Genomic DNA, 14,101 nt, shown 5'->3' with positions numbered 1-14,101 from the left:
TTTATAAATGAAGTGAAGACACCAGAAATCGAACTTATGGCAAAAAAGAACAAAAACACGAGAGACAGGGAAATAAGAAATATAGAACGTAGTATGACTATGAATGTCACAATAAGTTCTTACCTAGTGTAATAGAATAATGCAATTCATGCGAGTGCAACTGGAAAAAGTTAATAATTTAATTAAACTTTCAATGGCTAACTTATTTTTTTAACATGATAAGGAACGACCAATTAATAATTGGAAAAGAAACTAAATAAAAGGAATGAAGGAAATGAAGAGAGCAAGGATAAATAAGCAAAGAGATACAGAAAAAATAAACAGAAAAATATAAAAAGAGTCACAGAATTACTGAACAACAGAAATTCAATAGTCTAAGATACAAAAGAAATATACAGAAAAAGAAGGTTATTTTATATTGATGGCTAAGAAGTGATACCTCGTATCTGCAAAAATGGTCATTTAGTTAACTACATTATACTTATTATTTACAATAAGTAATTTATCATTATGTTTACAAAATTGGACAGCTAACTAATACTTTGTCCTCAAGTAGATCTTACAAAGCAAAAAGATATATATTGTAACGTTTTATACTGAACAACAATGTAATTTTATTATCTCAACAATAGGATTTGTTCTCCACACAGTAACACAGTATTCGTTAGTGCACTCCACTGACGACAATGACAATTTACTTGGACTATTACGAACAACAATGAACTGTTAATCTTAACTAATATTTACAAAGCACTATTTACAACACAGAACGATCAGTTCTCAGTTCACAGTTCTTCTAGCTCAGTCACTCAAGTTCACAGTGTCTCGAACCACAGACCTTCAGAGACAGTCCACTGTACTCGAACTCAGGTCCCTCCAACTGCGGTCCACTGCACTCGAACTCCAGGCTTCAGGCTCCACAGTTACGGACACAACTCAAGTCGCGCTCTGGTCTCGAAGCTGGCTTCACTGCTACACAAGACTGGCTTACTGACTGAACTAATCATGAATCACACACTGTCCGAGTTCACTCGCGTTTCTTCTTTTATAACCACAGCGACGTAGCCTGGAAAGTTCCACGCGTGTCCAGAGATAGCACTCCAGAGAGAGAGCACTCTCGAACAATCCAGATCCCTCTCCTCTCTGCCAGCACCAGATGCGCACACAAACTCCCTCGCCGCGTAGGCCCTTTCCCCTCTCTTCTCTCTGCCGCGCGCCGTCCCTCAGTGCTCCGTGGAGCCCGTGTCGACTCATGCGCGATCTGCTCTCTTGCGGGACGCTGGTCGTGAGTTCGAATCTCACGTCGCTGTCAATATATATATATATATATATATATATATGAATCGGTCATTGCAAAAAGGTCATGAGTCAACTTTTTTACGAAAATGAGTTATGCATTGAACATTGTGATGTAGGGGTAGCCCGACCAGCCTATGTAACAATATCATGAATATATTTTCAAACAGTGCTGAAATGGAAGCTTGAAATTTCCACTTCTTGCAGAAAGGTCATGAGTCTTTGACTCGTGACCTTTTTGCAATGACTGACTTTAAATCTGTAGTCTATATTCAAAATGTTCATTCGCGGGAATTAATAGTGTTTCCTGTATCCTTTTCATTTCAACTTTAATACTCATATTTGAAGGTAAGATTTTGTTGTGGAAAGATATCAGAATCCAATACCAGCTAAAATACGCAGTTCCCATCTTGCAGTCTGTCAAGCGAGCTGCAATAGCAGAATTGATGGTTCACCGTAGAAGATCCAAAAAAGTATGCCAATATTAATAAAATTTCTGAACTTAGTCTAAAAGGGAATAATGTTTGTGGATTGACCTTTGATTTTATGCAAAATTTGTCGCTGCCAAATATTCCTGTATATAACATTTTTTTATTTGAGACAGTTATGTGTTTGGCATACATAATCAAAAAACTAATCTCTCACAATTTTATGTATATTATGAAGAAGAAGCACACAAAAGTGAAAATGACGTATGTTCATTTCTGTTTCATTACATCCAGAAGCATATTCCACAGAAAATTTAACAGAAGAAATACTGAAATCAGAAGTAAACACTGAAATACTAAAACAATTGTCTTTAGAGACAATTAATATTAGATACCCTCCACAAAACTGGCTTCATTTATACACTGACGGATCCTTGATCTCCAGAGAACAAGGTGCCGGTGCAGGTGTTACGTGCTGTCTCTTCTCACTTTATAGATCTCTTGGGTATGGAACAACAAGTTTTGATGGAGAAATCATTGCAATAAGTGAAAGTCTCAGGAATCGTCTATGCCACATCAGTAAATTTAAAAATGCAGTTATATTGTCAGACTCCAAAGCAGCTATTCTATCAATAGTCTCTAAACACACACCTTCATCTCAAACAGCAGAAATAACTAAAATGCTCTCTCAATTAATATCACTCAATAAAAGAATTGTATTCCAATGGATACCATCCCATTGTGGAATCCTGGGAAACGAGAATGCGGATGCTTTAGCAAAGAAGGGCAGCACTGCTACTTACAGACCTGTTACTAAATCTACGTATTACTCTGTGAAAAGATTTATTAAATCTACATAATTAGACTTCAACAAACAAAATTTGATAACACAATCCCAAGGGAAAAAATGGAACTCTCTGCATCAAAATCCATAGTTAATTCCCGATTTACCACGAAAATCGTCTGTAGGTGCATTTAGATTGGCAACAGGCCAAACACCTGCATAGAATTGGAATATATCAGTCCTCTAACTGTCCATTGTGCAACTCAAACCAAGAAATGGATTCGGAACATCTCAAAATCTGTGCTTCAGTGGCTGGTCATGATAATATCTTTGAAAAATATTGGAGTGCAAGAGGTCAAATGACTTTATTGTCAAACGCCTGGCATTAGAAAACAACAACAACATATTCCACAGAATGTAACTGAGCTGCATCTATTGTCTGACAGGTGCGCCGTTCAAAATAAAAACACAATGATCCGCTTTTGTTTATCCACTGTAAGAACAAAGTGATTCCAAATTATATAACGTTACTCTTTCCAATAAGAGGTCACAGCTTCCTACCAAACGACAGGGATTCTCTGACTGTAAAGAAACTGATAAAAGTTATGATTGGGTCTATCTACCTAAGGAATATGTTATGATTAAAAAGGTGTCATGTAAGTTCTCAATAGAAACCATTGATGCTGTGCCTGTACTGGACTTTAAGCGATGTTAGTCTGTTTATTACAAGAAGGCTTTTCTCTCTGAATCAAGTATGGGAAAAATTCCCAAGGTACATAAAATGTCTTTTTCTCCTTCTAAGTGGATGGCGTTTGAATACAACTCAAGCTGCCCTGGTCAAATAAAAACTTAACAGTTCATCGATGGTGCCGGCAAAGAGAATCTCCTTCACAGTTACAACAAGAATCCTGTATTTCCTACAGAGTTCGCTTGTCCTTCAAAACAGATGCCTATCAACGAAAAAAAAAAAAAAATGGGAACATTCTTAACGTGAAGAAGTAGGCCTACATATATTCCAGCTGAGTATACAGAGTTTTACGATCAACTTCAGGAAAGGCGAAGATAAGGAAGAAAAGGAGTTGAAAATGATCAGGAGGACTAAAAACAAACAAACAAACAAAAAACTACTTTCTCAATCTACCTTCTATCCAAAGTGTGTAGATTTTCATTAGAGTTCATTCTTGTTCTAAATAAAATATAGTTATACAGAGTGATTTACGAGGATTTACCGTCCTTTACGGAGCTTATTTGCAAAGACATTCTAAGCAAAAAATATTATATAAACATGGGCCCTATTCTCAATATTTACAGAGTTACGTTTCGTTATTGGAACACACTGCTGTGAAGGCGTGATCTTGGTCAGCGTGCAGTCAGCAGCCAGCGCGAGTGCTATGGAAATCAAAGATAGCCGTATGCAGTTACGTAGCATGACGAGTGCATTTACAAGCGTGCGGCGACATTTTTTAAAATGTGTTGCAAACTCTCCAAGACTGTAAATTAGGATGCAAAATTGAATTGCAAATAATTAAGTCGGTGGAAATGGCGTGATTTGTAATAACTGTTGTGATAAGTGCGTTGGAATAATGTAATTTTTTAGTTAAAAATATAAAAAGATGTCCATACGAAGCAACTAAGGACTTCACAGCACATTTTTAGCTTCATAAAACTTGCCAATTAAAGAACTGCTACTTCTGAATGGTTCATTCTCTATTTGTATTATTCTTTTACCTTCAAACTAAAGAAAAAACGTATTTTACAAACAACTTTAAATTAGTGTAACTCTGAAAATATTGAGAATAGGAACTATGATTATATTGCATTTTTTGTTCAAAATGTCTTCAGAAATAACCTCCGTAAAGGACGGTAAATCCTTGTGAATCACTCTGTATTATATGAAAGAGTACGCATAAGTGTTCTCATTCATTGTATATTGGTGCATATAAACAATTTATGTAATTAGAACATTATTTGCTAAAAATATATTTTATTAATTGGTAAAATGTGAACGTTCATTGCAAAAAGGTCATGAGTCATTGATTTTGAAAATGTGTTTTATGCCAAACAAGAAATTTTAAATGAAAAATATATAATGCAATATTTTCCTCGATAACGCTTTAATCATTGACAGTCGTATGAGAATTAAAAATTACCATAGGTAGTTTATGCTGTAGGTAGTTTTTTCTTTCTCCTGTAAAATTTCAGTTTCTTGACTCATGACCTTTTTGAAATGACCGATATATATATATATATATATATATATATATATATATATATATATATATATAGGCCTAGGGTGATTCAAAAGTCCGGCGACGTAGACAAACTCATTATTAGTGCAAATAGCGAAAAACGGTAAAAGGGGAAGTTGTCAGAAACATGCATTTTTGAAACTAACGTGCTTGAATTTTCAGTGTAGACTGCATCGTTGAGATTGTACACTGGTACAAGCCTCAATGAGAACGGAAAATGCTCTGTTGCCACATGCTTCGTCCTTAAAGGGGGCATTTACGTCATCGAAATCACCATAGTGTATTGGATAAATTACAAAATGATGACGATAATTAGCAGTGTTGCCAATACAAGTTCAGGGAGAAATGCCAGGCAAGAATGAAATTGAATAATTTCGAGGGAAAAATTGTTCCGGAGCCGGGTATCGAACCCGGGACCTTTGCTTTAACGTACCAACGCTCTACCACTGAGCTATCTGGGAACTCTAACCGACACCGATCCAATTTTTCCCTCTATATCCACAGACCTCAAAGTGGGCTGACAACCATCAAGCAACCAACTTCGAGTGCACACTAACTCTGTGTGACTTAAATTGTGGTTTTCTGTTAACGAACAGTGACGTGTATTATGCAAATCAAGATTTCAGGTATAACTCCCTGTAAAGTTGATTTGAATAATTTCGAGGGAAAAATTGTTCCGGAGCCGGGTATCGAACCCGGGACCTTTGGTTTAACGTACCAACGCTCTACCACTGAGCTACCCGGGAACTCTAACCGACACCGATCCAATTTTTCCCTCTATATCCATAGACCTCAAAGTGGGCTGACAACCGTCAAGCAACCAACTTCGAGTGCACACTAACTCTGTGTGACTTAAATTGTGGTTTTCTGTTAACGAACAGTGACGTGTATTATGCAAATCAAGATATCAGGTATAACTCCCTGTAAAATTGATTTGAATAATTTCGAGGGAAAAAATTGTTCCGGAGCCGGGTATCGAACCCGGGACCTTTGGTTTAACGTACCAACGCTCTACCACTGAGCTACCCGGGAACTCTAACCGACACCGATCCAATTTTTCCCTCTATATCCACAGACCTCAAAGTGGGCTGACAACCGTCAAGCAACCAACTTCGAGTGCACACTAACTCTGTGTGACTTAAATTGTGGTTTTCTGTTAACGAACAGTGACGTGTATTATGCAAATCAAGATTTCAGGTATAACTCCCTGTAAAGTTGATTTGAATAATTTCGAGGGAAAAATTGTTCCGGAGCCGGGTATCGAACCCGGGATCTTTGCTTTAACGTACCAACGCTCTACCACTGAGCTACCCAGGAACTCTAACCGACACCGATCCAATTTTTCCCTCTATATCCACAGACCTCAAAGTGGGCTGACAACCGTCAAGCAACCAACTTCGAGTGCACACTAACTCTGTGTGACTTAAATTGTGGTTTTCTGTTAACGAACAGTGACGTGTATTATACAAATCAAGATTTCAGGTATAACTCCGTGTAAAGTTGATTTGAATAATTTCGAGGGAAAAATTGTTCCGGAGCCGGGTATCGAACCCGGGACCTTTGGTTTAACGTACCAACGCTCTACCACTGAGCTACCCGGGAACTCTAACCGACACCGATCCAATTTTTCCCTCTATATCCACAGACCTCAAAGTGGGCTGACAACCGTCAAGCAACCAACTTCGAGTGCACACTAACTCTGTGTGACTTAAATTGTGGTTTTCTGTTAACGAACAGTGACGTGTATTATGCAAATCAAGATTTCAGGTATAACTCCCTGTAAAGTTGATTTGAATAATTTCGAGGGAAAAATTGTTCCGGAGCTGGGTATCGAACCCGGGACCTTTGGTTTAACGTACCAACGCTCTACCACTAAGCTACCCGGGTTCGATACCCGACTCCGGAACAATTTTTCCCTCGAAATGATTGAAATCAACTTTACAGGGAGTTATACCTGAAATCCTGATTTGCATAATACACGTCACTGTTCGTTAACAGAAAACCACAATTTAAGTCACACAGAGTTAGTGTGCACTCGAAGTTGGTTGTTTGACGGTTGTCAGCCCACTTTGAGGTCTGTGGATATAGAGGGAAAAATTGGATCGGTGTCGGTTAGAGTTCCCGGGTAGCTCAGTGGTAGAGCGTTGGTATGTTAAACCAAAGGTCCCGGGTTCGATACCCGGCTCCGGAACAATTTTTCCCTCGAAATTATTCAAATCAACTTTACAGGGAGTTATACCTGAAATCTTGATTTGCATAATACACGTCACTGTTCGTTAACAGAAAACCACAATTTAAGTCACACAGAGTTAGTGTGCACTCGAAGTTGGTTGTTTGACGGTTGTCAGCCCACTTTGAGGTCTGTGGATATAGAGGGAAAAATTGGATCGGTGTCGGTTAGAGTTCCCGGGTAGCTCAGTGGTAGAGCGTTGGTACGTTAAACCAAAGGTCCCGGGTTCGATACCCGGCTCCGGAACAATTTTTCCCTCGAAATTATTCAAATCAACTTTACAGGGAGTTATACCTGAAATCTTTATTTGCAAGAATGAAATTCCTTTCAATTCTTATGCTATCAATGTAAATAAATATTTTTTTGTACTATGAGAAGTTAAATAATCGCTAAACTCTGCATGTCATCTATTTTTCTCCGTTGTATCTAAAATCTGCTGAAACCAGCCGCAAAGCCACTAATTTGATAGCATTGAGATTGGCTGTTGTGTCATACTATTGTGCAGCCTCAACGGTATATTCTGCTTTGAAAATTCAAGCACATTAGATTCAAAACTATCTATTTCAAACAACTTTTCTCTCTTTCCATTTTTCGCTATCTGCATTAAAAACGGCACTTATATATGTCGTCGGAATTTTGAATCACTCTATATAAAAAGTTTGTCTATTTTGAGAGAGACTAATTTTTAAAACAATGTTCTGATTCACCTGTAAATTCACAGATATGAGGTATCACTTCTTAGCCATCGATATGTTATGTCAACTGAATGTTAAGATACTACCTAATTCCGTTATGGGGCTTTTGGTCCACTACGTTTTGTTCACTTTTTTTAATCCGCTGACACATTTGTCCATTTCATGATTCGTTCATTAAGTTTTGTCCACTGACCATTTAATCCACTTTCATGCTTCGTCCATTATGTTTTCGTGCACTGACTATTTCTCCACTATGACAAAAAAAATATAGATGACATGAAACATAATTCATTTGGTGAAAAAGTAATTTACTTACCTTCGTCCTATTTCGTCTTAATTACACCTTTTTCAAAAAATTTTTGAACTTTCAAATCTTATATTAATTATTCACCCTTTACAGAACTTCCTGCTATAACACAACTATGCCTCGCTGCCTCTAGGTTATCATTTAACATCTTCGAAGACTCGACATTGGAAATCTTAATTCTACGATCTAATAATAAAATGTATCAGTATCTCAACGCTTCTTAACATTTGACAATTTTAACATACACCACTACACTGACTTATCTACTTGTGGTGCTATTATTATATATGATTAGTAATATATGATCACATTTTTTACATATCATTTATTGGTCGTAATTTGACAACATACTACACGACAGTATATGAGTCATAGTACCATATTACAATGCTCCACATCACAATCCTATGTCATCTATGTTATGGTATATATTTATAATTCAAGTATGTTCATATCTACTTTAATTCTATGATTGAAATAATGGTACATACTAATACTTAGGCTAAATGTTGTTTGATAATTTCGCAATTACCACATTAACTTGCTATCCAAGATCCTAGTATCATATTATTAATAACAATTCCTGTATTTAATCTTTTTGCCTTTCTGAATTATTCTGTGCTTTTATTCTGGATCTTTATGGTCACCCTCATTGAGGGCAGATTATTTTGTTAAAAATAGTTGTGTGTACTATTCACTTGTTCCTTATCTGCTCAAGCAACAATTATCTACAACATTACATATTATCTAATTTATGACATGTATTTATTTGAGAAAGTTCACCTGATTCCTCATTTCTTCAAACATTGTTATACATAGATAGGTTTCAGTTGCATAGGTATTAATATTTTAGCGATAGTACTGCACTCATAATGTCAATTTATTTATTTTATACTTTTTTTTTATAATTCGTCACACGTTATTCTTTGTTACTTTATACTGTGTCATTCCGGTCATGTTTAGTACACCATTCTAGGAATTTAGTTATATTCTCCGTCACTGATTTTTCTAAATATGTAATTACAGAATTCTTTCCCAGACATTTCTTGTACATTCTAAAGTATGCATATTTAATTTAATATTTTCCCACATTCCCAAACAAGTGACCACCTACAGGTTGTTCCACATTCATCACTGCGCATAATACATACTTAATAATATAATCTATCCATAACATAGTGAAGCTTGTTTTTCGTAAAATTTTATTATCTGCCATAGACAATTTTAGTATGTTATTAAATATGCATATTTTAAAACAATTTTATATGTAATCTTGTTAATTAATTACCTTTACTTTCCAGTTCGAAAGCTTTCTAAAAAGTTTTTAAAAAGGTTTTTAAAATTTTAAAGTTTGTAAAATTTGGTTAAACTTTTGCAATATGTAACACTGATTTATTCTCCATATATAGATTAACTCCATATGTAGATGAAATTATTAGGGATCATCATTGTGGTTTTAGGCATAATAGATTAACTATTGATCAGATATTTTCTATTTGACAGATAATGGAAAAAAAATGGGAGTATAAGGGTACAGTGCATCAGTTATTCATAGATTTAAAAAAGGCATATGACTCGGTTAAGAGAGAAGTTTTTATATGATATTCTTATTGAATTTGGCATTCTCAAGAAACTAGTTCGATTAATTAAAATGTGTCTCAGTGAAACGTACAGCAGAGTCCGTATAGGTCAGTTTCTGTCAGATGAGTTTCCAATTCATTGTGGGCTGAAGCAAGGAGATTCACTATCACTTTTACTTTTTAACTTTGCTCTAGAGTATGCCATTAGGGAAGTCCAGGATAATAGAGAGGGTTTGGAATTGAACGGGTTACATCAGCTACTTGTCTATGCGGATGACGTGAATATGTTAGGAGAAAATCCACAAACGATTAGGGAAAACACGGGAATCTTACTTTTTTTTTTTTATTTATTTATTTGACAATATTTGTACATTAGTACTATCAATTGTGCTTAAATAATAAAATAATTAACAATTTCACTTGAAGCAAGTAAAGAGATAGGTTTGGAAGTAAATCCCGAAAAGACAAGGTATATGATTATTTCTCGTGACGAGAATATTGTACGAAATGGAAATATGAAAACTGGAAATTTATCTTTTGAAGAGGTGGAAAAATTCAAATACCTGGGAGCAATAGTAACAAATATAAATGATACTCGGGAGGAAATTAAACACAGAATAAATATGGGAAATGCGTGTTTTTATTCGGTCGAGAAGCTTTTATCGTCCAGTCTGCTGTCAAAAATCTCAAAGTAGAATTTATAAAACAGTTATATTAGTGTTTGAGAATAAGGTGCTTAGGAAAATATTTGGGGCTAAGAGGGATGACGTTACAGGAGAATGGAGAAAGTTACACAACACAGAACTGCACACATTGTGTTCTTCACCTGACATAATTAGGAACATTAAATCCAGACGTTTGAGATGGGTAGGGCATGTAGCACGTATGGGCGAATCTAGAAATGTATATAGAGTGTTAGTTGGGAGGCCGGAGGGAAAAAGACCTTTGGGGAGACCGAGACGTAGATGGGAGGATAATATTAAAATGGATTTGAAGGAGGTGGGATGTGATGATAGAGAGTGAATTAATCTTGCACAGGATAGGGACCGATGGCGGGCTTATGTGAGGGCGGCAATGAACCTCCGGGTTCCTTAAAAGCCAGTAAGTAAGTAAGTATATACAGTAGCGTGTAAATTAATCAGAACAACGTAATTACTTATGCAAAAACACTCAAACGGGATAAAAAAGGATCTAAGACATACCTCAGTAATCTATGTGGCCTCCCTTGTTCCTAATAACAGCTCTGAGACGATTTGGCATGGGTTCCACTAATTTCCCACAAATATTCTTCATTTCTTCATCGCGAAACCATACACCAGTGAGGGCAGAAATCATCTTCTCCTTTGTAGAACAATCCATTTTTTGCATTCTTTTGCAAATTGACCACAAGTTCTCAATGGGGTTGATGTAGGGTGAGTTGCCTGGCCAGGGGAGTACCTGAATATTCTTCTTGTTGAAGAATTCTATAGTTTTTCGAGACGTATGGCATGGTGCCAGGTGTTGTTGGAACACACCTCTGCAATCCGGAAATGATTTTTGCAGCTGGGGTATGATTCTGGTTTCCAATAAGTGAATATATTTGTCAGAATTCATCATTCCCTTGATAGGTATTAATGCTCCAGGCCCTTCATGTGTAAAACAACCCCAAAACATTACTTTAGGGGGGTATTTGGGTGCTTGTTGGAGATGAGCTGCTGTTACTTTTTCGGATCCTTTCCATACGTAAGAAACACAGTGGCCGTGGACCTCGAAATGAGACTCATCGGAAAAAAGTACATTCTTCCAGTCATTCACTGTCCAGTGTTGATGTAATTTTGCCCACATTAAGCGTTTTTTACACATAACAGGGGTTAGCAGTTGCTTCTTAATAGGCTTACGAGCCCTTCGTCGAGCTTCCAAAAGCCTATGCCGCACTGTTGTGGCGTGAATATTCGCCCCAGTGGTAGCCATTAACTCGCGGGTTAAGTCGACAGCAGTTAGTCTAGGATTTAATTTACTTTTCCTGACAATTAAACGATCATCTGCAGGTGAAGTCTTCCTTTTCCGGCCGCATTTTCCTTTTTTCTGGGGTGTGATGGATCCAGTCTCCCTGTATCGTTTTATGATCGAATTAACAGTAGCGAAACCGATGTGACATTCTGCAGCAATTTGCCTGTGTCATAGAAGATGCTCTGCTAATGTTATAATTTTAGACCGTTTTCGTGGAGTTGTATCCATTTGTGAAGATGACAGAATGTACACAGGATTGCAGTTTTAAGTCTTCAACACAACTGAAATGCTTATAAGTACAAAACGACAGGCAAAATGTCACATATTATAAAAAAATAATAACGACAGACCTTCAACAATGGAATTACACGTACTACAGATGTCAATTAAAGCGGTATGAGCAGCTGTGAAGCCAACAATGACAGAAAATGTAAAAATATGTCGTGTTCGGATTAATTTGCACGCTACTGTAGATATCTACACAGTTGTCTGATGATGCCCATAACAAGGGGCGAAAACGTCCATGTGTAATAAGATGTACTAGCAAAAGTAACTTTGTTGACATTTTAATAAATAAGTCAAAGGTGGAAATATCAAACTTTATTTTGTATTTTTCATAATTTATTTAAATTTAAATGTGTTGTTGAAAGTACATACTATTTGTATTATAAACATGATTAGGTCATCATTTTCTTCTTCCTGAAAAACTTGAGAAGGATTAATTTTTAAACTATATGAAATTCGTCTCAGATATGTTTCCAACCAGCCGTCGTTCTTGAGTCTTCATACCGTGTAACCATTTCCCTGATGCGTTCATGATTATTGATATACATAATCTGACTTAATGGTGCACGGACTGGCGTGTGTCCTCCCAACAATTGAGTAATCACCTGGTCATTTGATTTCTGTTCATCCAGCAAGATTTTCAAAAACTTCCAAGTGCTGGGATGATGAACAACCATGAGTTTTTTAATTTACTACACCAACCTTCGACGACATTGTTAATCTTCTGTTCTCCACTCAAGACTGCTTCGTACACATACCATAACCATGTTTCCGGTGTTGTAATTGTAGATGGGAAACCCAAATATGTATTCTAAGATGGACGAAAGATTATAGACATTAAAAAGTGTAGGCAAAATATATGGATGGACGTAAATTGTATGGACCAATCGGTTGTGGACAAGAGAACATGGACGAAAGTGAGTGGACAGAAGTAATGGACGAAACAAATTGTGGACAAAAGGTAGTGGACGAAAAGCCCGCAAACCCCTAATTCTTATTAACGACAAATGCTCTTCGGAAGTAAAGAACAAATTATATAGAAGTAAAGAAATGTAATTAAGAATGTGACAAAATTTAACCATGATAATTTTATTAAGTATTGTAGTAGAACAGCATCTTCATGGAGACTTTTAAAGCTGTATTCTAAAATGGAACGCTAATATAAATATACGAGTGACATTCATTTGTGTGCAAGACTCTGAAGACATTTAACTGAAAATTATGAATGAGCAAATAACAATGAGCTCTTGTCCACAAGGTAGGGAGGTTGGGACGGACAGGGCGGAACTGGACATGCAGCCACTACCTCGTGGTGAGTTCTGGGTTGCTCCAGTTCGTAGAGAAGGAAAGAAGCAAAGAGCTGCATCTCAATTGTGACTATATCAATTTTAATTATTTATAATGATTAGGAAAAACTATACTGGAAGAAAAAGTTAGATTTTTTCATATAACACTGTATTCCTTCCGTTGGTTCTCAAGAAGAATTTAGTACAGTCGCTCTTGATGCCTCATTTTGATTACTGTGACACTCTCTACACTGACCTTAACATGAGACTGACAGACAGACTACAGCATGTTCATAATGCATATATGTTCGATTTATTTGCAACGCCCGCAGATCTGACCGTATCTCACCTTCACTAAATGTGCTGTCCTGGGTCCGTCTCAAAGAGCGAAGAACTATTCACTTTCTCACGTTATTCTTCAATATTCTTCAGAACTCTAAGCCTAGCTCTTTAGTTTCTCGTTTTCAACATTTGTCCTCATATCACGCTTATTTCAAAGCTTGGAACAGAGACACTTGGTAATGTCCATAAATTATGTGTCTATTATTTTATGTTCACTACTTGAATGTCTATGAAATAAGGCGTACTAACAAAAAGTCTAAATAACAGAAATATCACAAAAGAAATTGGCAGAAGTAGGATGTACTAATTATAAGCTACTATATATTTTAATAAGATTATGATACAATTTATTATACAATATTAATGTGCATATAAAAGTGCAATAGATTTCCTTTAAGAACATATTCAATTTATACAACTTGATGTTCTCTAGTAGTCAACATAAACGGAAGTACTGAAACATTAGTGTCGTCATAAATCGCTTAATTAAATCTCTTTATCTTCATATAGGCTCTCTATATTACAATTTGTTGTGACGTACATTCATCTCCCTCCTCTTAAGGGGTTAGGTACAGCTTACAGCAGTAAAATGTTGGAAATATTCAACATTTTGTTTCTCCATTACTGTTT

General features: G+C 36.3%; 1 non-coding gene across 1 annotated transcript; it reads left to right on the top strand.

Annotated features, from left to right (window-relative positions):
• The first annotated feature begins 6,876 nt into the window (after positions 1-6,876).
• TRNAN-GUU (transfer RNA asparagine (anticodon GUU)) lies at positions 6,877-6,948 on the top strand. The gene has a single exon. It is a non-coding gene; the product is annotated as a tRNA-Asn (tRNA).
• The last annotated feature ends 7,153 nt before the right edge of the window (positions 6,949-14,101 follow it).

This window comes from Periplaneta americana, chromosome 11 (assembly GCF_040183065.1).
Source record: "Periplaneta americana isolate PAMFEO1 chromosome 11, P.americana_PAMFEO1_priV1, whole genome shotgun sequence".
Taxonomy (NCBI): Eukaryota; Metazoa; Arthropoda; class Insecta; order Blattodea; family Blattidae; genus Periplaneta; species Periplaneta americana.
The sequence above is the reverse complement of the archived record's forward strand: the minus strand, read 5'-3'. Positions and strand labels throughout refer to the sequence as shown.